We start from the raw sequence: 26,758 nt of genomic DNA, 5'->3' as shown, positions 1-26,758 counted from the left end.
GCTTATTAGTATTTTTTTCTTGGTTTTTCAATATGCAAACATTGAAATCCATCCTGCTGTTTTTATTCTCAGAAATAGTTTCTGTGGAATCAAGCACACAAAAGGATCCCAGCTTAGCAATATGCCCTCAAGTGCCTAGTTTCATTTTTTGAGAAGTTCTGTTGATTTCAGTAAATTATTTGAATATATAAAATTACTCTCAAGCTCAAGTACCTGTAGCAGCTGTGATCTAGGGAAAGCAGTGTAGTTTAAGAACATTTCCTATGTTGTCCCTGCAATTAAATTCTATGCATAATTTATCATATTCTACAAGTGCAGCCCATCTAGTCTAGTCTATTAGTCTCTCTAACATGTCTAACATCGATATGCATACAGATATATAGCTTAAATACATAGTATATCATAGTATCATAACATTACTCAGGTGGGAGGGCCCTCTAGTCCAACCTTCTGCTAAGGAAGCAGGTCTAGCTGTGAGATCAGCCCAGGTTGCTCAGGGCTTTACCCAGTTGTGTCTTGAAAACCTCCAAGAATAGAGCCTGCCCAACCTCTCAGGGTGACGTGATGGATTTTCCTCATGGGGAAAACATTCCTCTATACATGCAGTCTGAACCTCTCATTTCAGTTTACACTCACTGCCTCTCATCCATGCACCAGTATGAAAACCCTGGTTCCATTTTCTTGATGTCCTCCTTGAAGGTGCTGCAGGGCTGCTGTTAGGTCTCACACAGTAAAAACTTCTCCAGGTTGAACAAGTTTTGGTCATGCAGCCTCCGCTCAGAGGGTTAGTGATCCAGTTCTTACCAGCTTGGTTGGTTGTTCTCCCTTAGACTTGCATCTTTATTGTATTTGGGAGCCCGAAGCTGGATGTGATCCGAGTGCTGCATAGAGGGGGATAATCCATTCCCTTGACCAACTGGCCATGTCTCTGCTAATGCAGGCCAGGAGGCTGGAGGCCCTGTCTGCTGCTCAAATGCTAATGGCTTATGTTCAGCACTCTGCCCACCAGCACCCCCATGACCTCTTCCACAGAGCCACTCCAGCCCAGCTGTCCCTAGGCTGTATCTTTGCAAGGGAGTGTTTCTTTCCAGGTGCAGGACTTTGCCTTTGTCCTCACTGAGTTTCATAAGGGTCCCATTGGCCCGTATCTCCAGCCTGTCTAGGTCCCTCTAGATGGCAGTCCTGTACAGGAGCATACCAGCTGTCGTCCCCAGGGTGGTGCCATCTGTGTATCTTGATTACGCACATATTTTTGTGTAGATGTATGCATACATACATAAATATATGTACTTACACACATTATAGATTGTCCACCAGTCTGTCAGGTGTAATATACTGCACATAGTATTTAAAAATAATTGTGCATCTTATTAATAGTTATAGAATTCTGATTACACTTGAGTTGTTTCACCCTGTGTTCTCTCATTTTGCCATGAATGAGGGACTAGAGTGCACTATCAGCAAGTTTGCTGATGACACCAAACTGGGAGGAGTGGCTGACCAGCCAGAAGGCTGTGCTGCCATCCAGCGAGATCTGGACAGGCTGGAGAGTTGGGCAGGGAAAAATTTAATGAAGTATAGCAAGGGAAAACGTAGAGTCTTACATCTGAGCAGGAACAACCCCAGGTCCCAGTATAGGTTGGGGCATGACCTATTAGAGAGCAGTGTAGGGGAAAGGGACCTGGGGGTCCTGGTGGACAGCAGGATGACCATGAGCCAGCACTGTGCCCTTGTGGCCAAGAAGGCCAATGGCATCCTGGGGTGTATTAGAAGGGGGGTGGTTAGTAGGTCGAGAGAGGTTCTCCTTCCCCTCTACTCTGCCCTGGTGAGACTGCATCTGGAATATTGTGTCCAGTTCTGGGCCCCTCAGTTCAAGGACAGGGAACTGCTGGAGAGAGTCCAGCGCAGGGCCACGAAGATGATTAAGGGAGTGGAGCACCCCTCGTATGAGGAAAGGCTGAGGGAGCAGGGCTCTTTATCTTGGAGAAGAGGAGACTGAGGGGCGACCTCATTAATGTTTATAAATATATAAAGGGTGAGTGTCACGAGGATGGCGCCAGGCTCTTCTCAGTGACAACCAATGATAAGACAAGGGGCAATGGGTATAAACTGCAACACAGGAGGTTCCATTTAAATTTGAGAAGAAACTTCTTCACAGTGAGGGTGACAGAACACTGGAACAGGCTGCCCAGGGAAGTTGTGGAGTCTCCTTCTCTGGAGACATTCAAAACCCGCCTGGACGCCTTCCTGTGTAACCTCATGTAGGTGTTCCTGCGCCGGCAGGGGGATTGGACTAGGTGATCTTTCGAGGTCCCTTCCAATCCCTAACATTCTGTGATTCTGTGATTCTGTGTGATTCTGTGAATGCTTGCTTGACTTTGACTTCAGTTGGATTTAGGTAGCCTCTGGGTTTTGCGCTTTAAGAATAACCTAAATGCATTTTCAAAACTGTTTGTATACCAATTATACTAACCTTTTCTTTTTTTTCTCAACGTCTGATTGATATGCACTTAAACATCTGATGGAATGTAGGGATGTTAAATTAAAATAGAACTCAAAGAGAGTAAGAATCATACTTTCAAAATTCACATGCAAGTTCATGTTATTAATAGTCTTCTCTAAATGTTTCCTTTTTTCCTCCACACCTTGTATGGAATTCTACTTTGAAAAATGAAGTTTTGTTAGTGTTGGTGGAATGATAATTAACTCATCATTAAAGAGGGAAAAATTCAAAGCTATGAAACAACACTATCAGAGATAACTAGGAGGTCATTTATCTGCAGAAGTCTTGAAAAGTCGATTCAAATTTTTCTGAGAGTTCATTTACCCCTCTAGTTTTAATGCATGAACAATCACTGAAGTTCAGTGGGCTACCAGTGTCCTGTTAGGAGAAACCTTTAGGAGAAACCTTTACAGAACATTCCCACCTTGAATTTCTGTGGAGGATCCTGAAATCGTACTGTTTTGTGGAAAGTAAATCACAGGTGCAGGTTTTCACTTTTTGTGGAAGATCTCTAGCTGGACAGTGAACAAAGTTTCACTTTAAACACCTGCCAGCAGAGCTGAGTTTCCTATGCTAGCTTACAAATGCATCCTTAATTAAAGAAACACTTCTTTACAATCTCTCTCCAAATGCTTTAGAAACTTCCGCAAGCCTTAATAAGTTCATTACATATGGTGATTTAAAGTCTTCCTATAGGCCTCTTTATGTAAATAAATGCAATTACACTTAACTATTTTATCTGTCTTCTACAAGTGTATTTTTCATATTCAATCACATTTTGAAGTCTTCTTGTCGTCTCTTATCCACAAAGTCTTTAAGAAAAGAAAAGATTTGTGGTTAAATGCTGTGAAGATGGAATTCTAGCTAACTGCTGCAAGGTTGTCTGAAGGTGACCTCGATTTCCAGTGATTCTGCAGAACATTATCTTCCACCAAGGATGAAATGCTCACTTTCTTTTCTTGGTATTTTTGAACATCCCTGAGTAGAAGATAGAGAGTTAAGAGGAAAGGTGATAAATATGGTCCTGAAGACCACTATGTAGAATTAATAAATGAGCGAAGCAACATTTAGAGATTTACCTGCGCATAGACATGGGTCTGTCAACCTATACAAGCAAGTAAGAAGCAGTCAGCAATTGACTGAAGGGATGTTCCATCAGCTCTAGAGACCACAGACAAGTCTATTTACTGGCAAGGTGCTGGGTGTTTATAAACTTAATATGACAAAATCATTCATTTCAGGCTCTGAAGAGTGTGGATAACATACAGCACATTTTATGATCATGTTATAGACACTAGCAAATCTGTTTTGAATATAGATCAAAAGACTATGTGTGTATGTAAACTGTGTATTTTATGTTCTGAAGGAAACATATATTTACTATAAAGAACAACAAGGTACAATAGATTTTATGAAAAATGCAAGTCGATCTGCTAATGGCTCCTCTTTAAAGAAGACTAAAAATAGTCTAAATGATATGCATATTTTTTGCCGTTTCTTGGTATTACTTTATTATCGACAAAAATAATACATGGTATTCAATCTTTGAAGGACATAAAAAACCTGAGCATCAAAGCGTCAAATGCAGGAATGCAAAAATTCCAGCAAACAATCAATTTTGGCCCATATTTCAGTAAAGAGTTAAACATTGCTGAAGAAGACAGAACTACAAAATTAGAGTTGTTATGTTTTTAGTCTCTCCATACTGCATTTAAAATGTACATCCAGCTGCTTCATTTTTTTACCGCTTTCCCACATTCTCTACTTACGTTCTGAGCTCTTCATGAGTTAACATAATTTTGTTCTTTTAATAAGATTTTTTCATATTTTCATGTACTTTCTGGATTTTTCCTCAAGGTTTTTATATCAAACTGCAGTTTTTGGAAGACTTGATTTACTTAAGCACTTTCCAAATCTTTTACTTTGCATTTCACTTCTTTCTTCATGACTTCACTCTTTGTGCCTGATCAGACCATCATAGGTATTTTTAGACAGCTGGTATCTAGGCACCCTATTACTCTTAAAGATATTAGAAAGTACTCTAAAATAATGCTATAAAAAGAAATATTCATCAGGAGGAGTCATGCTGCAGAGATACAAGAAGTGCTGACAAAGGGCTGGTTGTTCTAGCTCACATGAAGTACAAACCTGCAGGACAAACAGTCTCAAAATTAAATAAAGCAGGAAGAAGTGATTGGGCATAATTCCATTTTTTAATGCGATGTCACTTTTGTACAAACAGTGCTAACAGGCATTTTACATCAGTGGGTCTGCACAGGTACACATAGGTAACAGCCTGAGCAGATATTGGGAAGGGATACAGAGAATCTCATCATCCTGCAGAGCAGTTATGAAGTTGGTCAGTGAGGATGAGACAAAATCTCATTTTCTCACCTGTGCCACGTCTGGTCTAGGAGAAATCTTTTGCCCCATTCTGCTCACATAAGTAACACAATAACACCCATTCCAGCCTAAGAATACACACCTAAGTACACACAGTGCTGTTGCAACTCCAGAAGAGTAAGAGATGATGTTGCGCTACATGGAGAAGCTCTCATTCTCATATCATCATTATTATCACCAGCTTTTCATGCAAAGTGGTAAAACGCATTTACAACTTGTCATGAAAGAAACAGACTGCCTCACACAAAATCAGTCCTGATCCTTCCTCTCCTTTTGCTACCAGGATTCCAGCTGCAAAACTTCTTTGTAATCTTTCCATTTTATCAGACCCCAGGAAGGATGGGATTTCTTTCATTTTGTTGCTCCTTTTAAGTACTTCACAAGAATAGTACTACCCATCCCCCTGCTGCTTTACTCTCTGAGATGAACTAAAAGCTCTCAGAAGCTGTTGTGGTGATGCTGGACAGATTTCTGTTGTAAACCTGAGGTAACTACTGCTTCTCATCTCCACTCTTCCATGTTGTAAAAGAGGTGAGATGGAAAAAGGTATCATGAGCTGGAGGTGATATCAGTGAGTAACTGTTACCTGATAAAATAGCACTCAGCAGCCTGCCAGTGCTGGGTGCAGGCCAAGAAAGAGAGAATGTGGCAGCCCTTCTTGGCTAGGAAAGCACTGCCGCTGCTTCCTGTACAATTTTCAACCAGAGATGCAGCCAAAGAGTTGCCATCCAAGTGTAAAATCAGACCCACAAACCCTCAGTCACAAGGTCAGCATGAGTTCAAGAGGCCCTGAAGCACCTCAAAACACCATTGAGTCATCCAGTGTAAAATCACACGGAAGGTAACATCTGACAGGAGTAGGTTCCCAACACCATGTGAAATTATATTTTGACCACTGCCAGTTCCTTCAAGCTTTCAGAAGTCTCTGAGATTTCATGACCACATACATTATTATATTATTAGATTGAAACAGAGAAAAAAAGCTTTCCCTCCTTTTTCTGCTCTTATTTGATTTTCCGGCTTTGGATGAAGTTGTTATTGAACTGATTTAGTTGGAAACTGAACCAAATACTGTATTCTTCCTGTACCCACAGAAGAAGCAGCATCTGTCAAAAAATGGATTAGTACTCCAATAAAATAATTCCAAACATTAAGCTAATAACTTCTACTTCATTGTCATTAGCATTTAGAGCAAATACTTACTCATTCTTCTTTTTTAATTTAAAGGACAATTAAATTAATCTCAGTTCATACTATTTAGGATATTACCTGTCTCCCATTTTTATTTTTAATATCTGTTGGTTTTTACCTGCTTATATATTCATTAAAACTTCCTTGTTCTCATTCTATGTATTTGCATTTTCGCTGAAACACTGTTGGAGTTAATCCTGAAAATCATAAACTAAGTTTGCCCTTTTATATATAAGAGGCTCATGGACCACTGCCAGGTCTTGTGTGCAAGTGGTCTTGAATGGCTGAATTAATGGTATATCAAACTTTTCTCTGTCCTTCTATAGGCCCCATCTGCTGCCCACATGCCCCTAAGGGGAGATTTACTGTCTGTGGAATCTGGGGTGGGTATTTTCAGTCCAGAGTACGTGACATGAATATGACAGCTGTGTTGCAGCACCACAGAGTTATTTTTACCTACCCCGTAGCATTTTCTGGAGTTTAGTGGGAGGCTATGTGGGAGACTTGAGGCTGCAGAGTCTGCTAGGAGAGTCCAGAAGACTCTCTAGTCTAAAAGGAAATAAACTTGTTTCTGCCTTGCTATAATTTCTTTTGGAAATTATCGTCTTGGAGTCAGGAAGTAAGTTAACAACTAAAAAGGGTGAACAGCCAGTGGTCCCATGCTTTGGCATGCTCTCTGGTCTTGCTTTATTTAGCAGTATTTATTGTAACTATCTTGAAACAAGGGCATGCTCTGAAATAATGCTTTTTAATAACAGTGTGATTCATGGCAGGAAAGATTCTCAGTGACTTCCTGATTTCTGGCCTCCTTGCATAGGTAGGTTTGGACAGGCACTGACCAGTGTGTTCCTAATATTGATGTAATCTGCTTGAGCTGACAGCCTTGAGCTAGAGGATGCTGCAAGTCTGTGGCGGTGCTCACTGTCAGCCCTTTGAATTCTCCTGTGTTGGATACACATCTGTCCTTTTCAGCAGGCAGAATATCAGCTTTCCTCCTGGTTTTGGTAGATACTTTCCAGATTTGGGGTAGGCTATTAACATTAATGACTACTGTTGCACTGATGTAGAAAGCATTACTTCTCACCATGTCTTGCATAATGCGTGTAATATTTCAGGTGTCTAGTACATAACTTGAGAACTGGCTGGCTGGGAGTCAGATTCAAGTGCTCGAAGTGCGCACAAAGATCATAAAATGCTTTCCTTGTTCAAATGTGGGATTTGGCCACTCCATTCCTGTCAAATGTCTCATAGACATCCTGATCTACTAGGGCTTGTTCTCTAAAGACCATTTAATTAACCCTGTCACCTACTGTGATGTCACAGTCTAAACCAATCCACATATGGTTGCTGCTGGTTTTAAGCTGATACAAAAATTGGTCTATCACCTGACGATTCTGCACTTGCCTATAAGATAAAGGCAAGTGTGGCAAATCATCCATATACACACTTGTTGTTGTAGACAAGGTTACATTAAACATGCCTAAGACATGCCTAAACTGTCAAATCTACAGGTCACTCTCATCCAGCAGAAGTTATACAAACTGTCCTTTTCCGCTTATGTCATGATCTACTACTTGCAAAAATAAACACAGTCTAGTTTTTGCTTCTTGATGCTTTCTACTTTGTATTAAAGCATATACATTTTTGAGGTCATGATTCATAACACTGTTATAAAAGGCTGTAGTTGCAATGAAACAGATTATTTTTCTCATCCACTGGAAGAGTCTGATCAGCGTATACTAGTTTCCCTTTGTGCTCTTTCCATTACACTCCATTTTGTTTCCTCTTTTCTTGGCAACTGCATCTTCAAATTATGGCTATATTAGCATGCTCTTCATCTAACTGGCAGTAATTAACTATATTTTAAGAGTAGGTTCCCTCCTTTAATCTTTTGTTTTCTGCTTGGTACGTTTTTTTGTTGCCAGCAACCGCTTTGCTCAATTACATCCACCTTTCTCCCTAACGACTAAGGTTTAGATAGAAGCTACACAAGGCTGTTGGTGGACATGACTGAAATACCAAGGTGTCGAAGCTTGTTTGCAAAATGAGGCAGGCTGGTGGAAGCAAGAGGGAGAAGAATCAGTCATGGTCCTGAAGTCATACCCTTAAATTCATAGGGTGTATCTTGGGGCACAGGAGCATAAAAAAACCCCAGAGACCTCTTCATAATACCTCAGACATTTTTCCAGGTGGTTCAAGAAGTGTGTCTCTTGTACAACCTTATAAAAACATGTTTGCTCTAGATATTTTACCTAATGGTACTAAGGCAGAGAGAAACACTGAATTTCAAATGTGCTCAGTAAGTTCGTCACAGTTTCTCTCATTACAAAGGAAATGAAGTTTAGGATTGTCAGAAGGAGTGAGTTCCCTGCCTGATCCAGATGCTTTTTAGCTGAGTTTCTGAGATTGAAGGTTTTTAAAGGGTAGCAAATGACTGCAGACTTGAAGCAATCTTAATGTTTATTCTTTCAAAATATGTTTTAGGTGTTTGGTCAGTAAATTCTTCACATTGTTTGACTCTTTCATGCACAGACCTTAGCAGCAATTGCAGTTTCTTATTTTGAATGTTCATTTTCATCCACCTGTATAATTCTAGTATTGCTGGAGTATTTCCTTCTTTGTAATCTTAAAAACTGGATTTTTAAGCAAGGCAGATATCACTCGACATGGTAATTCTTTTGTCATGGCTATATATGTCTGCTTAACCTTGTGAGAAACATTTAAATAACTATCTTGTATAGTTAGTGGGCCAGCTGCTACACATTTGCATTTAAGAATAAAAGACTGCAGTTTGGTAGTGTGTATCATCCCACAAGGAATGAATTTGGGTATGCGCATTCATGTGTGAATGCACGTACATGCTTATTGTCTCGATTGAACACTGTACTGACTAACGTCACAGGAACTTTAGCTTCCAAACCTGATGTGCTGAGTTGTTAAATACTGGTAATGTGTGTTCAGATTCACTACTACAAAATAATTCATAAAGTTGAGTCAAGAGTTGATGTTCTAAGTTTAATTTAGAACAGGTTAAAATATGAATCGTTACACTTCCATTTCCTCTCTGATGTACCTAATGCACCAATTTTTCAAGCAAAAAGTTTCACACATTTCATTAATGCTTCTGAATATATTCTTTTCATGAGCCCTATAGCCTCTCAGAAGTTGCTGGAAAAAGGTTATAGAGCAACTTCAAAAAAGGTTCAAAATAATGAATGAATTGCTGTCTATTATCCTGACAGCTGTGAGATGAGCTGTTATTTTAAGATTTTGCTGATCGTGTTTCTCCTGGAATACGCCATGATTAATGATCATGATGATAAAGTAAATATTTATTAAATGTAACAGTTAAGCAATTAACAGAAACAACAGCCAACAGCTATACTGATAAGTACAAAAAAGAATGAGTCCTTATGACTGAACATTCTTGCGAATTAACTATAAAGGAGAACAAGTCATTACACAATAATTAATTTTAGATTCTTACTTTAATATTCATAATAAAAAAACTATTGTCCTGGCTGTGACAGTCACCTACCAAGACAATGCTCTGGAATAGTTGCTACAGCATTATCTTCCAACACTCACCTCCCCAAAACTTTTCATCATTTGGAAGAGCAACTGCAAACCAACAGTCTCACCATTCAGTGCATGTTAATGTGTTGCTGTGTGTTGTTGACTGTCCCAGTGAAACTTCTGTGTGAATCCACTATTCACAGATATACTTTCATTATGTTACAATGGTGTCTAGTTACCCTCTCTGAGACCAGAGTGTTATAAATTCTTCTAATTAAATGAAAAATAGCTTCTGCTCTTGGAAGGTTACCATCTAAACAGAATAGATGGGCAAACATCAGAAGAAAGGAAATACTGTTAACCACATATTGAAGGTGAGAGGCTGAGGCACAGACTCAGGAGATGTGTGAATAATATATTCTGCGGGAGGACTGAAGGAAAAAAAAAAACCCACACTTGTGCTGACCAAAACCAAAGTTCTTTTTGGTAAAAAAAAAAAAGTATTTGTTTTATATTGAGAAGTGTGTTTCATTCAACATGAAAAAAACCCGAAAAACAACTTTTTTGAGGAAAACCATGGAAAGAAAGCACTAAATTTACAGGCTGTCACTCCATTTCTAAGGAAGATGTCTTGCTCCCTTCTACCCTTCATTTTAGTTATAGACCTCTCCTAGAAAGAGTTTTCTCTCTATCTTAGCTCCACCTTACTAGTCAAGTTCCTAATCACAGTACTCTTTTATATGTTGAAAGAGTATGAAATGAAGTAATTTTTTTTTTTCTATTGGCATCAGTTCTACTTAGTATAAATACCTAAAATATAGAAGTCTGCTGTTTTTAGTCATAATTAGAGTTATTATCTCCCTTTTTCAATGTATATGTAAGTATTCCATGTAAGATGGAATGTCTTCGGTGGAAAGCAGTTGAAAGCAATCTACACCAAGAAGTTACGTAGAACCTTAAAGGATAAAAACAAAGTGTTCAAAGTCTTCCAGGATGAGGAGAGAATTGAGAGAGGTTCTGATAATTTCCAGGAAACTACATTTTATATAAATGATGGAGTTTGAATTCTAACGGATTAGAGAAAGTAGACTTGATTTTTCCTTATTTTCATCAAAAAGTTTTCAGAGTTGACAGCATAAGCTATTTTGATGTTTTGAAAAATTTTAAATAATTCAACTTCCTCCAAATGGCAATTTTTGGTTAAAAGCGTCCAAATGTTTTGGTGAGAAATAAGGTAATTTTCTCAAGTCACATGTGAAATTTCTGGTAGGGACAGAATAAGAAGCATGTGTTTCTGTACTCTAGTCCAGATCACTCATTCAATGATTATTGAATTCAAGATACAGAAAATATGGCATATAACTTAAAAAAAATTACAATTCCATGACGCTTCTCTTAATTCAGATTCCTCACAGACATCAGCTATCTTTTTCAATATCTAATATGGAGTCATGTTTGACTCCAGAACCAAAATGCAGCATGACTAAGAAAAGAGGAAGAATCTTTTTTAACTTCAAAGACTTGAATGTCATGAAATTTTGTTTCCAGGGAAACTGCAGATTTTACTTCGGTAGAGGCTACACCACAAAGAAGGTGTAAAAGCCATCTTGTAAATTGTCTCTAGAGATATAAAAGCCATATACAAGATTCTTTGATTTAAGAATCCCCTCCTTCCTGCCACAGAACAGGAGTGAAGCTAATTTCTTCCATCTTATATATATGAACTCACAGAGGCAATAGTTCTTTAGTGTCAAAATGTAAGCAAATCAGAATTCAAGTGTTATTGCTATCCATGAAAGACAAAACTAAAATCTGAAACTATTTCCAGAAATCACAGTGAGGCCCATTGTCCTCTATGGAAATAATGAAAATCTAGAATATCTCCATCCTTTTGACTGGAATCACATCCTTGCCTTTCACAGGTTTTTTTACATGCTGTAAAGGGCCATCACCAGTAAGAACCCATGTCATTCTACTGAAGTTTAGTGTTATAATGATTCATGTCAGCTGAAAAGTTGATATCTAGACTATGGTGTCTCCAGTAATATTGAAAACAGGCCTCTTTTATAGCACATCACTAAATGCCACTAAAACCAAATGCCTGAATATAAAGAAATATGTTGTTTATATTCTCTGCCATTTTTCTTACCAAAAAGAAAGTCCCACTTGTAGATCTTCTGTGCTGAGAATACATTTTTTCAAATAAAAACTCTCGCCATTACTTCTATAAATTGCTGTGAATTCATGTTTGTTTCTTCCCCAATCGATTCCCAAAATCAATTCATTTAGCATGATGTTACAGCAGTAATTAACAAAATGATGACTCAGTGCTTTCATTTGTAGTGTAGCATGGTGAGATTACACAATATGCTTTTCTCTTATTACTATTTTTCCTTAACCTCTATTGTCTCCTTCTGTTTACTAATATCTCAGATTTGGTGAAACAAACTCTCAGATACTGGAAATACTCCCTATCTTAAAGGAGCAGCAATGCAGATTTACAGCATTTCTGGAATCAGCTATAAAATCCCAATCAGATAAACTTCCTTGGAATACTGAAATATTCTTGGATTCCTCTAGATGTAAATAAAGTATCCTGTATATTACACAGAAAAACTGAAACTGTTGCACAAATCATATTATTTCTGAAGAGTCAGCCACTCATAATATGAACTTCACATTCCCCTAGTGATTGATCCAACACCATCAGCATGTTACACCCTCTTTGTTCTGTTAACTGCTTGCCACAGTTGCATGTAAGCTTTATCTCAAGTGTGTATTGATGTTAACTATTATTTTGATTAACTCAGAACAGAGAAGGACGGTGCATAACAGGATTTAACCTTGTGCACAAGCCGTAACAAATGAGTAAAAGTCTTCAGAAACTCCTGACCTTACAGTTAAAGTCTGCTGACATTTTAGTGTTAGATACTAAGTGCCCTTATCATTCAAGCCAAGGACCTCCATCATTAGTAGCACTGGGAATAAACATTCATGTAGGCTTTATTGTCTGCAAGGGTTGCTTTTATGTGTTTAGTTTAGAGCTGTCTTTAAAACATTTTGTCTTGCATTGCAAAGTAAGTGAGAAAAACCATTATTTTTCCTATTAGATGGCAAGAGTTATATTTTGAAATCTGGCATCTAGACCATACCTCTCACAGGCTTCACTGATAAAGATATTAATACTCTTCCAAAAGCTACAGGTGCCTGAGATAGAGAGAATAGAAGTCACCGCATAGCAAAGAACAGTTAGAATTTGGGGTGTTGAGTTGGTTATGCCTGGAATACCAGTAGTTCCACGAATACCTTAAGGAAAGATATGTCTTTGACCTGTGCCCTTCACACTGTAATGCACTCCGAAAATAAAAAACAATTTCTTATAAAGAGTTAAAATTTTATTTTGTTCTATACCTTAAATTATTTTTTGTGATAAGGATGAAACTGCACCTTTACCCCTAAGTAGCCTGATTAAATGACCCAGGTTTAAATCACTATTCCAAAAATTGCTGATTGGGACCATGAGCCCCAGTCTCCTCTTAGCTGGTGCTTGTCTGTTCTAGGATGACACTCCTTTTTGTGAAATTCCTGAAAAATCCTCTCATATGGAACACTATCTTCAATAGATGAAACCACATTTGGAATGGAAATAATGACCTTAAGCTGTTACTGCCGTCTGCTCCATTTGGCACTGCCAATAGGTTCCATCACATTGGACAGTTATTGGAACATCTCCTTTTTTTCTGCAAAGAGTTTTCAACCAAACAGTTACATAACAAAACAAACAAAGAAATAAAACATAGTCTCAAGGCCTTAAAAATTCCAAATCCTATATAAGGGGAACAGCTTTAACCTGATGCTCCATTAAGGTCCTTATGGAAGAGCACATAGATAACTGGGATACACTACATACTCTAAAAAAAAAGTTGTTACGTGAGAGATTATTAATTCTGAATTTATTTGATGATCTCCTCATTACTTTCTTGATTAGCTCAGTGCATCTCTCAAGCTTGGCACCAAAGAACAAAGACAATGTTTTAAAAAATTTGTGCAAGGTCTTGGCTGACCTCTTGGCTGAATCAGCAGCACAGGTGGGACCTAATTTCAGGCAATACAGTGGCCTTGTATAACACAGAAGCCACAACATAATTTTATGTGAATAAAAAATTCCAATGAGGCACTCCTGTTCTCTGCTACGATTTTAAATGCTTTTAAGAAATGTTCTGCCATTCATATTAACTTTATTGACATTTGCTGTAGCTATAAATGAAACAGATAAAGAGCTGGAGGAGTTCTTCTGAAATTAATGTCAGCTCTGAAGAATATGGTAAAGCTTGTGAAACTTCTCTTTAGCAATTTCAAGACCTGCTTCTGAGACAATGAAGTGCATCTTACACCGTACAAAGTGGGGAATAATTTCTGTGGAAAACGCTTTGAGCAGAGATATTTATCATGATGGCTACAATTTGCTTCAATAATTTTGTGATTGTGTTGAAGTAAAATATATGAAGAGCAGACAGAAATTGGTATTAATCTGTGTTGCAGATTTCATTTAAAACAAAAGCCAGATCTTCACCCAAGTGAAACGTCCATTCTGCTGCAGCTAGGAAGAAGGTAGCCCATTTATAGTCATATTATTTCAGAGCTTGCTAAGGACAGTTTAAGTGATAAAATTGGCTTCAGCTGCTCAGTTACTCTATTTTATTCTCAACTGCAAATTCCTTACTTCAGTTTTTCTCAAAGTACTCAGTGAAGTGCTACCATGCAATGTTCTTGCCTCATGTACATGTTAAGACAATGCAGCCCACTCACTGGCCAGGGAGACAGTGCATGTGCCTCGCTAGTCCTGCTGTCACACTTCTTCATTCCTCCTCAGATTATCGATGTCTGACTGTGGAGAATGACTCTGAACCACCTGAATTTTTAAAAGTGATTTTATGGGCAGGCTAGGTCACAGACCAACACTCTTAGAAAAGAAGCATTCCATACACAGCAGTGTATACAGCTCATAACTTCTGATCATGATGAAAAGGTCTCTAATCACAGCAATAAGATCTGCCCATAACGTAGATGAAAGATTTCAAAATGTATGAGGCTTCTAATATATTATTTTTCATATATTAATACTACAAGGCAGTAGAATTTTTTTATTCAGGCCCTTTCAAAATTTTTAGTTGTGCTATAGTAGTCATCCTTTCTATATCCCCCTTAACAAAGGAACATTTCTAAGAAATTGAATCCTGATGGTTTTATGGGAAAATTTCCACCTTTCATCTAAAAAGTCAGAAACCAGACCGCATGTTTGTAAGCCAAGGGGAAGATGCATGTGCTAATTTTATCCCTCCAATTTTCTACTTTAATGCTGAAATAGATTCAGAGAATAAAGCACTTAAAGTATGCCTTAATAAAAGTATCCTTAAAAAAAAAAAAGTCGAGGTTCACTCTCTGGAAATTTCAACAGTTAACATTTGATCTGTTATCTGTTTGGCAATGCTATTATCCGATTGGCATCATGCCCTCATAGAAAACATCTTCAAAAGTTCCTGAGCAGAACAATAACTAGCAAAACGAATTTATACATGTATATGTGTGTGTGGTTTTTATTCTGGTGAGCATCTGCAAGTTGGTAAATATAGAAATATTTTAAGGGTTTGTTTGTGGTTGTTTTGGGTTTTTGCAATGCAAGTAGGATTTACTCTACCATTACTTTTGTAAATTTGTATGAGAGCTCCATCATTTAAAGCAAAATTTTATATGAATGTCATCAGCGTCATCCTTTTTCATAAAGCATAATTTATGTTTTTTGTGGAGGGAATTGGAGAGATTTTTTTTGTTTGATGGTGTATATTCACATATAGAGAGACTGAAAAGTAGACCAAAAGTCTGTATGCTCTTTAGTTAATAGCAGAATGGGAATGATATAGTTAATTGCCACCTATCTTCTCTCTGCAACAAACGTAACTAATATGAAAATACAACATTATTAGAGAAGAGACTGAGTTGATAAAAAAATATGAAAAATAAAATTTATGAATGTTTATTACAAATCTGTTTTTTCCTGGTATCATTCATCATATAGCTTGGTGAAAATCAGGATAAAATGTTTGCATAAGTATGAACCAACATTTGATACAGAGGCAACTGTAGCATTGTACTGAATGTAAATTTGTAATGAAGGAATTAATTTTTTCTGAGGATCTTTCAACAGTTTTCAGCAATAACTGTTCACACAATCATTCTCTGCTATCTGTAGGTCTGGGACCAAGGATCAGATGAAAAGATCCTTGCTTTAAATTAATATTACTAGGCAACAGGTCTTGAATAAAAAAAAATTCTTTATGAAAACAACTATATGTATACACAGGTTACAGCACATGGAGTAAGAAGATTGGAAGATAGCAAACTATTGAGATAGAGGAAATTAACTCCTAGAGGTTCCAGCAATTCTCTGCCTGCCCTTGCCAAAGGTTGGTTAAGACAAAATTAATCAAATGACACAAAAAAACAAGTCTGTACCCTGTATAACCAGAAAGGCAATATTTACATGACATCCAAACTTCTCATAAAGGTAACAACAAAGATGCTAAGAGTTTATGCTAAAAAGATAATACAGAATACATAGTTTAATTGTTTCAGAAACCCAGATGGAGGCATCTCTCCTTCAGATATGAGACTTCACACATATAAGTACAATTATAGAACGAAACAACACAAACACACCGTTCCTGGGAACATACATATGAAACCTGGGTATGGGTCCTGTACCTGAGGCAATGTAACACCATTCCTGATTACCACTTTCCTATCTCTACAAAAGTACTTCGATATTTTATCATGAAGAAACACAAGTGGGATATTAAATCTCTGTAGTTGTTGCACTGTATTTGACTGGATTTAATGCATTTTCTCTGCCTCATTATCTTTCTAATGTCGTATGGTTTAGAGTACTAAATTCTTTCACATAGATGCAGAAACCTGCATTTACAGTACTGAAGATCCATGTCCCCCCAATTCTTTCCATATGTATATCTTTTGACAGTACTTTACACTGTATCTCTGATTTTCATAGCCGGCGTTGAGTTTATCTTCCATAAAGTGCATATGCCTATACACTGAAAAATTAATGTCATTCATTTTAGCTCATTACATCATCTGCTAATGGCCTGGTGTCATCATACATTCATTGACACTGCTGATTTCATGCAGCATCAGCATTCCTATAGGAGATTTTCCTGTCGTATAGTTTGTTTCACAGTTATTTTTATTTTTTTCCTGTATGAAAAACCATGTAAAAACAATGCATGAAGGAGGAGAGAGGGACGACTTCCTGAAAGATTTATAGTCGTACACGACTGAGATCTATATTCAGCAGAACAGTGCCCTTACCATAAGGTATTATACATCTGCATTGCCCTTGAGTAAATCACCTGCTGTGTGTTGGTAGACTGGCATGCTTACAATGTTGTTATTAATTTAATTAATGAAAGAGCCAAGCACATTTTTGGATCAATCCTTGGGGTATTTCTTAGTTTTAAGTGCAAAATAGACCTTCTGTGTGATCTGTGATCGTTATTCCTACATCTCGCTCTCAGTGTGGCCTCTCCCCTCTGCGACTGAGCAATCTTCTTGTGGCAGATGTGAAGAGCTTTCAGAGCAGTAATTGTTTGCATCCCTTATGGATATTACACTGAATTATACATCGGTCTCTAATTTAAACTTAGCCCACTGATATTTTTCCCTCTTGTAATCTCTATAAACATTTTTTCTGTACTTGGCTGAGCTATTGTAGCTAAAATTGTTGCTGCTGAGCGAGCATTGATGTTTGCTTCCACATAAATATGCTCTCTATTGAAACTTCTCATTGAGACTATGTATTTGTTTGTGGTTTTTGTATCTCCATTGAAATATTTTGACTTTTAAAAATTTTTGGTGGATGTTCATTTTCTTTACCAATTTTTCCACACTTTCAAAACACCATTTCCTTTTCCATTCCCTTTCAGACATGCAAACTGGCTGTTGGTTGTTGCTTTTGTGGTAGACCAGAAACTATTTAAAACTATGCATGTATTTTTTTGTTCCTATTTATTACAAACAGAACTTGAGGACTGTTTCAACTGTTTTAGAAATATTTACTATTCCCAGTAAATAAAATTCAGCAATAATTCTTTGACCTCAGAGATTTTATTAAAAATATTATCCTGTCTCACTTAATTTTATACATACCACTAACACAGATGTCAATTTTTTCCTTTAACATTAAACTCAGATGTTCTGATATCTTCCATTTAGTTACAAAAATGCATGTCATATGCACTTTTTGCCTTTCATGCTGACACTGACTCTTATATCTTCATCTGGCATATAATAGTAAACATCTTTACCTCTTTCTCCAATAATATTAGACCAGTAACAAAATCCATCTCTGTATGCTTGGATTTCATCAGTCAATGTCCATGCAAAAGGAGTAGTTTCTACATCTTTAGAAGACATATCCTCCTGCGGTTCATTCCTAGCAGTCAAATTTTAGTAGTCTTGGGTTACCTTGGCATTTTTAAAAGACTGCATCATGCTTTGGTATTTTTGTTTGAATACTGCAGTGATTTAGTTTCTGTGTCTATTAATTCATCTTGAGATTATGATCTCATTTTTCATTATAAGAAAGAAGCCACATATTGATATTTCCTATCATCCTGCTTTTCATTTTCCATTTGAACTAAAATTATTAAGAAGTTCTGACAGAGAATAACAGTAGGTCAGTGCCTTAAATGTTAAGGTAAGCTAGATGGTACGTCCTAGTAATAGTGCTGGGAGAAAGATGGGAAAATCACCTTAGAAAAGAAGTTTCCTAGTAATTGTCCACCATTACCTGCAGCAGACTTGTTAATGAACTACACCACAGCTGGAACACAAAGTATAAGGCTAACCTATGGCATTTGCTATTTTTGGCTGCTTAAATCTAGAGAAGATCTGTCTGATTAAAATGTGGTAAATTTTGCTGTTCTGAAAATAGGTCTTGCAAAAGAACCCTGCAAAGAAAAAAGAGTTGATTATGCCTGTATTTCTCTCAGCTTAACTTTTAATCAAAACTAACAGATTAAGTAGCCACAGAAGTCAACCTGCCTCAGTGTTTTATTTGTGCAAAGCAGAACAGACAAACTTATACTAAGGCAGAAGTTTTGGGTGAGATGTAAAATGCACTGGGACAGGACTTGTAAGAATTGCTGAGTTTCAGGCTGAAATTCTTAAGGACTGTATTGAAAAAAAAAAGATCTCCAGACTTCATACTGGCCTGAGCGTTGCCTCACCCCCATCAGAGCTCCAAAACAAACAGGTGGCACCTGAGAATTCTACTGGACCTTTTAACAATAATTTCATTCAAAGAAATATAATCTTAAGCAAGATACCTCTTCATTTTTTTTTTTACTATGATATCTGTCTGTGGAATGTGCTATTGCCTTTAACTTTGAAGTGACAAATATGAGAATTTGTTTGTATTTTTATTGAAAGAACAGAAATAATGAATATTTATTACAGATGGGGTCTACAGGGCATAAATTACTATTTGGTTAAACTGTACATAAATGCATTTTGGTTATTTTTTAAATTACTGCTTTTTAAAAATAATCAACTTAAAATAGTTACATGCATTGCTTTCATTCTCTGAATCTTGATACTTATGCTATGCACTTGTTTTATTGTATAAAGCATTTCTAGATACTCCTGGTTCTAATGTTATTAGAGTAGTTGCTTGGAGATCCCTCCTGATATTAAGCATAACTGTATTAAAATTTAATTAGAATCAAATTCTAAACATATCAGGAACAAAACTTCTTCACAAGTCTGTTTATGGGCAAAATTTTGCATACTTCATGCTTTCCCTGAGCACTGGCTACAACCAGGAAATTTTTCTCTTCTGATATGCAATAACTTAAGTTGCATATTTCTTTATTATTTTTTAATAAGAGAGCATAGAGGTCCTGCAGAGTGCAGATTACTCTGTTATACTCAGTGTTAATACATTTACAGTGGAACTTAGGCTATATGTACAGTAATTGAGGTGGTTTTAGGAGAAATATTTAAATAATATTTAGTTCTAACAAAGGAATTTTGAAGGTGCACACACTATTTTGGCTTTATATACCCACCTTGTGTATGGCATATGACCGTACTTTACACATTGATTCTTCAGTAGGGAAAATGGAAAATTTTCAACAATATAGGCAAATATGACAAAACACCCAGATGATGTAGACAACAAGGTAATTGCTGTTGCATTTTTCAATACAGAGAATCAGTTATTATAAAGTAAAACAGTTGACTTAAAATCAGGAATATCTTTTTTATACTGTTTGTTGATGTCTGCTAAAAAAAACCCAGAAAATTTGAGTAGAAGGTGATGAAAATGGATGAGTATGTGTGTGTTGCAAAAAGAAAACACATCATCAGCTCTAGTATTCAATATTTTTATAGTCCAATTAGAACTCAAATAAGAACATTCATTACAATGACATCAAATCAGAAGTATTGACCTTTGATATTTAACAATATTAATCTGGTAAACACTTTCAGGAAGCTTGAAAAACACATCTTTATTTGGAGAGTAGAATAAAAACTATCTTCCCGCATTTTCTCTCAGTAAAATGAATGTTAACAGTTCAAACAAAAACACCTTTTTAAGGATGAATTGTGAAGTAATGCATAGTAGTTGCTCAAGTCCTCACTGGTCTACACAAAGAAATGCTCATGGAATTAAGAAGTTGATCCTTTTGAACCTGTTATATTACTGTTCACATTTAAAAAATGTCAACTTGCTGTTCTTTCCCATGCAAAACCTAACTTTAAAAATGCAGACTAGCTTAAGTTGAAAGCATAGGCTCAAAGCAAATCATTATCTTCCCATAAAATTAACAAGATTTTCCTGCTCTCCCACTAACAGCCTTATCCTTCAGGGATGACATTTAAGAGCTGTGAAGCCCCTATGTATGTTTTTGTATTTGAAATCTTATTTCAACTCTCTTTAGTTCCATGAAGGCATAGAGACTTCACAGAAATCAAAACTGGATCAGACAAATCTTTATTATCTGGGGATTTTTTTCTTTTTTTCTTTTTCTTTTCTTTCCTTCCTAGGGGATAGAATCTTGCAAGGAGACCTAGTGGATTGTTGTGAGATGTTTCACTCTTCCAGGAAAAAAGAGCTAAGAGGTAGATGATACTAATACCTTTGTATCACAAATTCCAACCATCTTAAAGCTCCTCCAAGAGATTCAGCTTCTCGGATCATATAAAATTAAATTTGAATTTTACATTACATAACAAATTCCTACCGTGAATAAAGAGATGAACTAAAGGATGCGATCTTACTTGCTCTAAAAAAGACAAAACAAATTAGTCTTTCTCACAAATCAACTATTCAAATCTATTCTTTTTCAGTACTTGGCTTAATATTTTTACATGACTGAGATATACAATATTATTTTAATTTTTTCCTTGGCTTCTCACTGCTTAGTTTGATATAAAGAGAAATATTCAGGACACACAGTGGTTAAGTGTTAAATTAGGACATTAGGTATATAACTCAGTATTCAAGATTATAATAATGTCAGAAATTGCTTCCTGTTTGAAGACGAATGCAAAAGTGGCAGTTTGATGTATTGCAAGTTTCACTACTATAATTACATTGCTGAGATGGAAAAGACATTTTAGTTGACCTAGAAATGTGTGATACAGTGAGTGACAGTGGGCACCTCATAGGAGTCTTCATGTTGGTGTAGCTTTCACCTGCATTTGGCTGGTCTTTGAGATGTTGGCTAACATTTTAACTTTTAACAGGATAAGATGGGGAAAGGATAGAGAGTAGAGACTGGATGTCTTCCTGAATTCAGCAGTCATGAAATTAGAACTTTTTCAAGGAGACAAACATAAGAAGGACTGGAGAAGCATAAGATCGTATGGAAAGAGTGCAACAGAAAGGCTGAGAAAAAACAATAAGAGATTGAAAGAGAGCAAAACGGTTATCTGATGAAAAGGAGTGAAAGCCAATTAGATCAAAATATCACGTGATCAGTCTTATGGAAGAGAAGATCCAATGACTAGGCATTTGTCTAGAGATATTACTAAGTTTCAGACATGATAAAGGAGAAGAACAAGGAAGGGATGCAATTCAGGTTCTACCTTAAAAGATCTATAGGCACCTACTGAACCTAGCCAATGCAATATATTTCAAGATCCTTAATTAATAACAACTGATAACCTAAGGAGGATACAGAGGACGGAAAGATGCAGGAGTAAGTATTTATGTGTAGCATAGAAGCTGAGAAGGAGCCTTAATTGGAGCATGGGAGAATTCACTGATCACCCTTTATGCTGGGGTAAATTAAACTACAGGGACAAAATGCATATGTCCAGTGCTTGAAGATATTAGAAAAGTGATGACTTAGGTGATATTCAGACACATTTTTCCAAGTCTTGTCAAAGTTGATTAGAGAGTGACAAGCTCAAGAATTTGTATTGTAAGGAATATATGTCTACTGGGACCACTGAAGGAACAAAGGGAAGTTTTTTGATGGATTGATTGTACCTGAGGTATCAGTCATTTAGGACTGAAGCTGGCATGAAAAAGCACCTTTTACTAAAGCAAATGATTTCCACTTTTGGCTGTAATGATTAAGATAGGAGAAGTAAGGTCACTGAAGAATTCAAGAAAGGAAATGGAAGGTGATTACATGAAGCCACATGGCCATTGTGTAGATGAATTCCAAGAAGTCAGACAGAAAATAATAGATGACCCTGAGATTTGGCAAAATATAAATAAAATTTTAACAAGCTAAACAGAATCACAGAATGGTTAGGGTTGGAAGTGACCTCTGGAGATCACCTAGTCCAACCCACCTGCTAAAAAGAGGTTCACCTAGAGTAGATTGCATAGGAATGTGTCCAGGTGGGTCTTGAATGTCTCCAGAGAAGGAGACTCCACAGCCTCTCTGGGCAGCTTGTTCCAGCGCTCTGTCACCCTCAAAGTAAATAAGTTTCTCCTCATATTCAGATGAAACCTCCTATGCTTCAGTCTGTTAAAAACACTTAGGGACTAACCTGAATTTATTCCATAAGCTTCAGCTCATCAGTTGGAGAGTTCCTGGTGTATTTTTCATTTCAGTCTGTATGTATATGTATTATATACATGTGTATATATGTATACACAAATATATGAATTACCATTATGCAGCTATGAAAGACCCGAAAAACATTAAAAACAGTTGCAGATGTACAACCAACCGCGTGCTAAAGAGCAGGATGTCTGTGATCCATTGAACAGCTAATGAGGATCTCTGCAAGACAGATGTAACATCACGCAGGGAGGATGAACAGATCAGGCAATGGCTCAATATAACATGCAAAGATTTGAACATTTAGCATCTGACCTTGAACACATGCTTAGTGTTTGTCTAACCTAAATACCTATTAAAATTCATGATAGATACTTGACAGAAGACAGTACCAATAGAAAAACCTATGGATATCAAGAATAGTCATCACTTGCAATCCCTGGTTGCCAGCTGCTGAAACCTCCTGAGTGCTGTTTAATCACTGCTACACAATGTTATGCTCATTATTTGCCAGGCTGTGGGATAAAGGACACTGAGTGACAGCTTTGGTATTTGACCAAGCTTTCTGGCTGGACAAGGTTAAATGAGTGTTGTCTCTGGACTGATGTTAGAAATAGCTTCTAAGCAGTCAAATGTGGTCACCGAAGAAGGAGTCTCCACAGTGCCAGTAATGGCTAATGAGCCAAAATGTCCAGTGGAAGACAGATCCTGAAAGAAGGCACCAGCAAAAATGTCTGGTTTTACTAGTGATGGGGAAGTATTAATATAATTGTTTAATAATATTTGTCATATAAACTCTCTATACAATTCCAAGGCATTCATGTGCAAGAGGGATTTCAGTACAGAGATGGGGTAACAGCAGAACCAGAGAACTGGTGGTGTTCTGGGAGAGTAAACAGAGATGCTGGTTTATTTAATCTAGAAAAATGAAAGTCTGAAGGTGAAGACTGAATGTCCCAAGGACTACAAACCAGCTATGGGAAAGACTCTTTAAAATTAAAAGGAACAAATTCAAAACAAGAAAAAATACATGTAGGTGTTGAAAAACAAACAAACAAACAAACCCAAACCAACCAGCCAAACAAACAAACAGAAAAAGTAACACCACCACAAATCCAAAACCAAAACTCCCAAAACCCCAATAACTCGCTTGGCAGTTAAGAGGAAAAAAATCTTCCTCCTTTCAGCACAGTGACCTTCCAAAACAGCTTTAAGTAAGAGTGGAGTGGAGACAAGCCACTTAACAAGCTTTGAGGTAGACCTTAATAAACACAAGAATATGATTAGCGTTATGGTGATAGCGAGATAATGGACAAAGTTCCTTTTACTGGTGCCAAGACTATTTTACATTCTTTTTCTTATAACCTTATTCTTTACAAATAAATAATTTACTTCTTTCATACCATACCCTATATATATATATATATATATATATATACACATATATAATAAACCAAATCCTAGCCCTTGTGCCTTTATTTCTGTGATATACCTGTTGTCTCTTTCCGGCTAGTACAAATCAAATTCTGCCATTCAATAAAGTAAAAGAGGCAGCAAAGAATAATGAAGCAAGCTCTAGGAAATTTTCAGCTTAGGATATATTACTACATAGAAAACCTAGAGCTACTAACACACTCTTCTGTACTTTACCTTAACACCTGAGGATCACAGAAAATAAGAGGCCTAGTGCAAATTTTATCTTAAGACTATGCAGCAAAATGTTGGAGGCTATATACAAAACTACTGTGATTTCTGTGATGTTGCCAGATGAGTTTTCCCATGCTACATTTATTGCAGTCTTTCACTGCATGTGGACACGACTAATGCACATTTACTAGCATATCTATGTAAGAAGTTCCCTATCATATTGCTTACCTACTGGAAATGCCTAGTGACAATACAATGACATTAAGATTAACAACCTCCTTATTAATACCAGAGAACACATCTGCAATCAAACTATCTGTATCAATGAGGCATGTGGAGAACATTCTGTACATGAATTCAGCACTCCATGGAGTGGTGCCATTACTGACATAAAACCACCCGTTATTCACCTCATGAGCTCTGTTGCAGTGTTTCAGAAAGCTTAATCTTATATAAAACAGTATTTCTTATGTCTTAAAATAGATTCTTGTAATATGGTTTAGAATTTGCACATTGGCAGCCAACTTTGACCACTCTGTGAAACAGAGTGCAATACGATGTGATCTTCGCTCCATGACTGCAGGCAGAGAACTACAGAAAAAGGTCAGTGGACATTTTGCCCATTATTCAGATGAAGACGCAGATGTAGAAATGAACAACTGCTGTGTTGCTTTGGAAAATGAAAATCACCATTGACACAGTACAATACAGTGGAGGTTTTGCTGCTTCTGCCATTTCTGACTTTATCTTTGGAGACAAGTATTTCTTACTGTCTTTAGGCACAATTTGTGAAACAGGTTGCTTTGAAAAGCAACCTAATTGCCTTTTTCATAAACAAAGAATGTTCTGTTCATTTTTTTAAAAAATATGCACTGTTTCTTTAAAAAATTATTTTCATAGGCAAGATAACAAGAAGAAAGAATTTTAAGAGTAAAGAGTGCAGATGCTGTGCAATCTGTTCTAGCTGTTTTCATGATCTCAGTTGCTGCAACTGGTCTTTTTCTACATGTATGTGAGAAATAGTTATTATGGTGCTCATGAATCTAAAAAAAAAAAAGCCCGTATATACATGAACAGCTAGGTACTACTAGATCAAAGTACAAGTATATAGCAGTGAAGAATATAGGTCATTTTTGCTGAGGTTTACAAAACCTGCAGCTTCCATGCCAGCTTTGCGCCTGTAGATCTTCTCAAGGACCTATGACGAAACTCTTTCCCTGAAATCCCTGTCTTGAGCTGCCCCACTCCCAGGGGTTTAGTTGCGTGTGTATGACAGATCCAGGGTCCAATCCTGACGTGGCTTAGCTGTGCTACCTTGACTCAGAACACAGAGAAAGAGCCGTGAGACAATCTGTAGAGAAAGAAAAAGGTAAATGTTACAGAAGCAGAATTGCTGAGACAGGATCATTAATAAATCAAGAGGAAAAATGACAGCAAGGAATGGTATAAAGCCCCAAAGGAAAACAGGGAAGCTAGTCAGTTTTGCTGGGGGTTCTTGGGTCGAGTTGTAAGTACTGTCAGTCGATGGGTGGCAGCAGCTCAGCAACATCCAAGACCAGTCCCATGTAGCTATCAAGACTAACTCTTCTCGCCTGGAGGCCACCTTTCTGGCACTTGTATGCTGTGCTGTACCATCTTGGTGTGCTGTACCAGGGGAGGTGAGCATGACAACGCTTGCCCAAAGAGCTCCCTGAAACTCCTTTATACCTTAAAGTTGCATGTACCCCACTTGCAGAGTCTCTTTGCACTTGGCTAAAGATGCCTGGACAAAGAGTCCCAAAGGAAGGACTGTAACATCACAACAAATCCCTTGTGCTTCATCATGGAGGATGGGTGGCAACACCTGGTGAAGTTCAGCTCCCTCGAGCACATGGCTTTCTATTTGTCAGGCAGGATCTTAGTCAAAGAAAACAGACAGACCTTTTATCATCGTGCCTTATATAAGTGCAGACTCAAAGGGCAACAGGTACTTTTATATTCATCACCCAGTTGGTGAAACTCAGCTTTTCTGTTAACTACCCGCACTCTAGGGAATTTTCTGCCTGAGCTCAGCTATAAGAACACTGCGGACCTCATGTTTCAAATGTCATGAACAATGGCTTTCAACACTGAGCAACTGGAACTATTTCTCATCTAGAAGTAGAGAATGACTGTAGAAAAATGTGGTTTCAGTTAGCACATTGACGAAAAATGCTGAGACTGTCTATGTAAGCTTTAAATTAAGTAAAAGGAAAGAAGTATATACAGTTTTTCAAGCAATGACAGTTGAGCACTGGATATATTTCTGTATGATAAAGAAATGGGGAGATGCAAAAATGATTGTAGCAGTATAAACTGGTAACTGAATGTTGGCATTAAAGAGAAGGTTTGGGAATGTGGACTAAAACATGGCTGAAAC

This window comes from Caloenas nicobarica, chromosome 4, assembly GCF_036013445.1.
Source record: "Caloenas nicobarica isolate bCalNic1 chromosome 4, bCalNic1.hap1, whole genome shotgun sequence".
Lineage (NCBI taxonomy): Eukaryota > Metazoa > Chordata > Aves > Columbiformes > Columbidae > Caloenas > Caloenas nicobarica.
Note: the sequence above shows the minus strand (reverse complement) of the source record.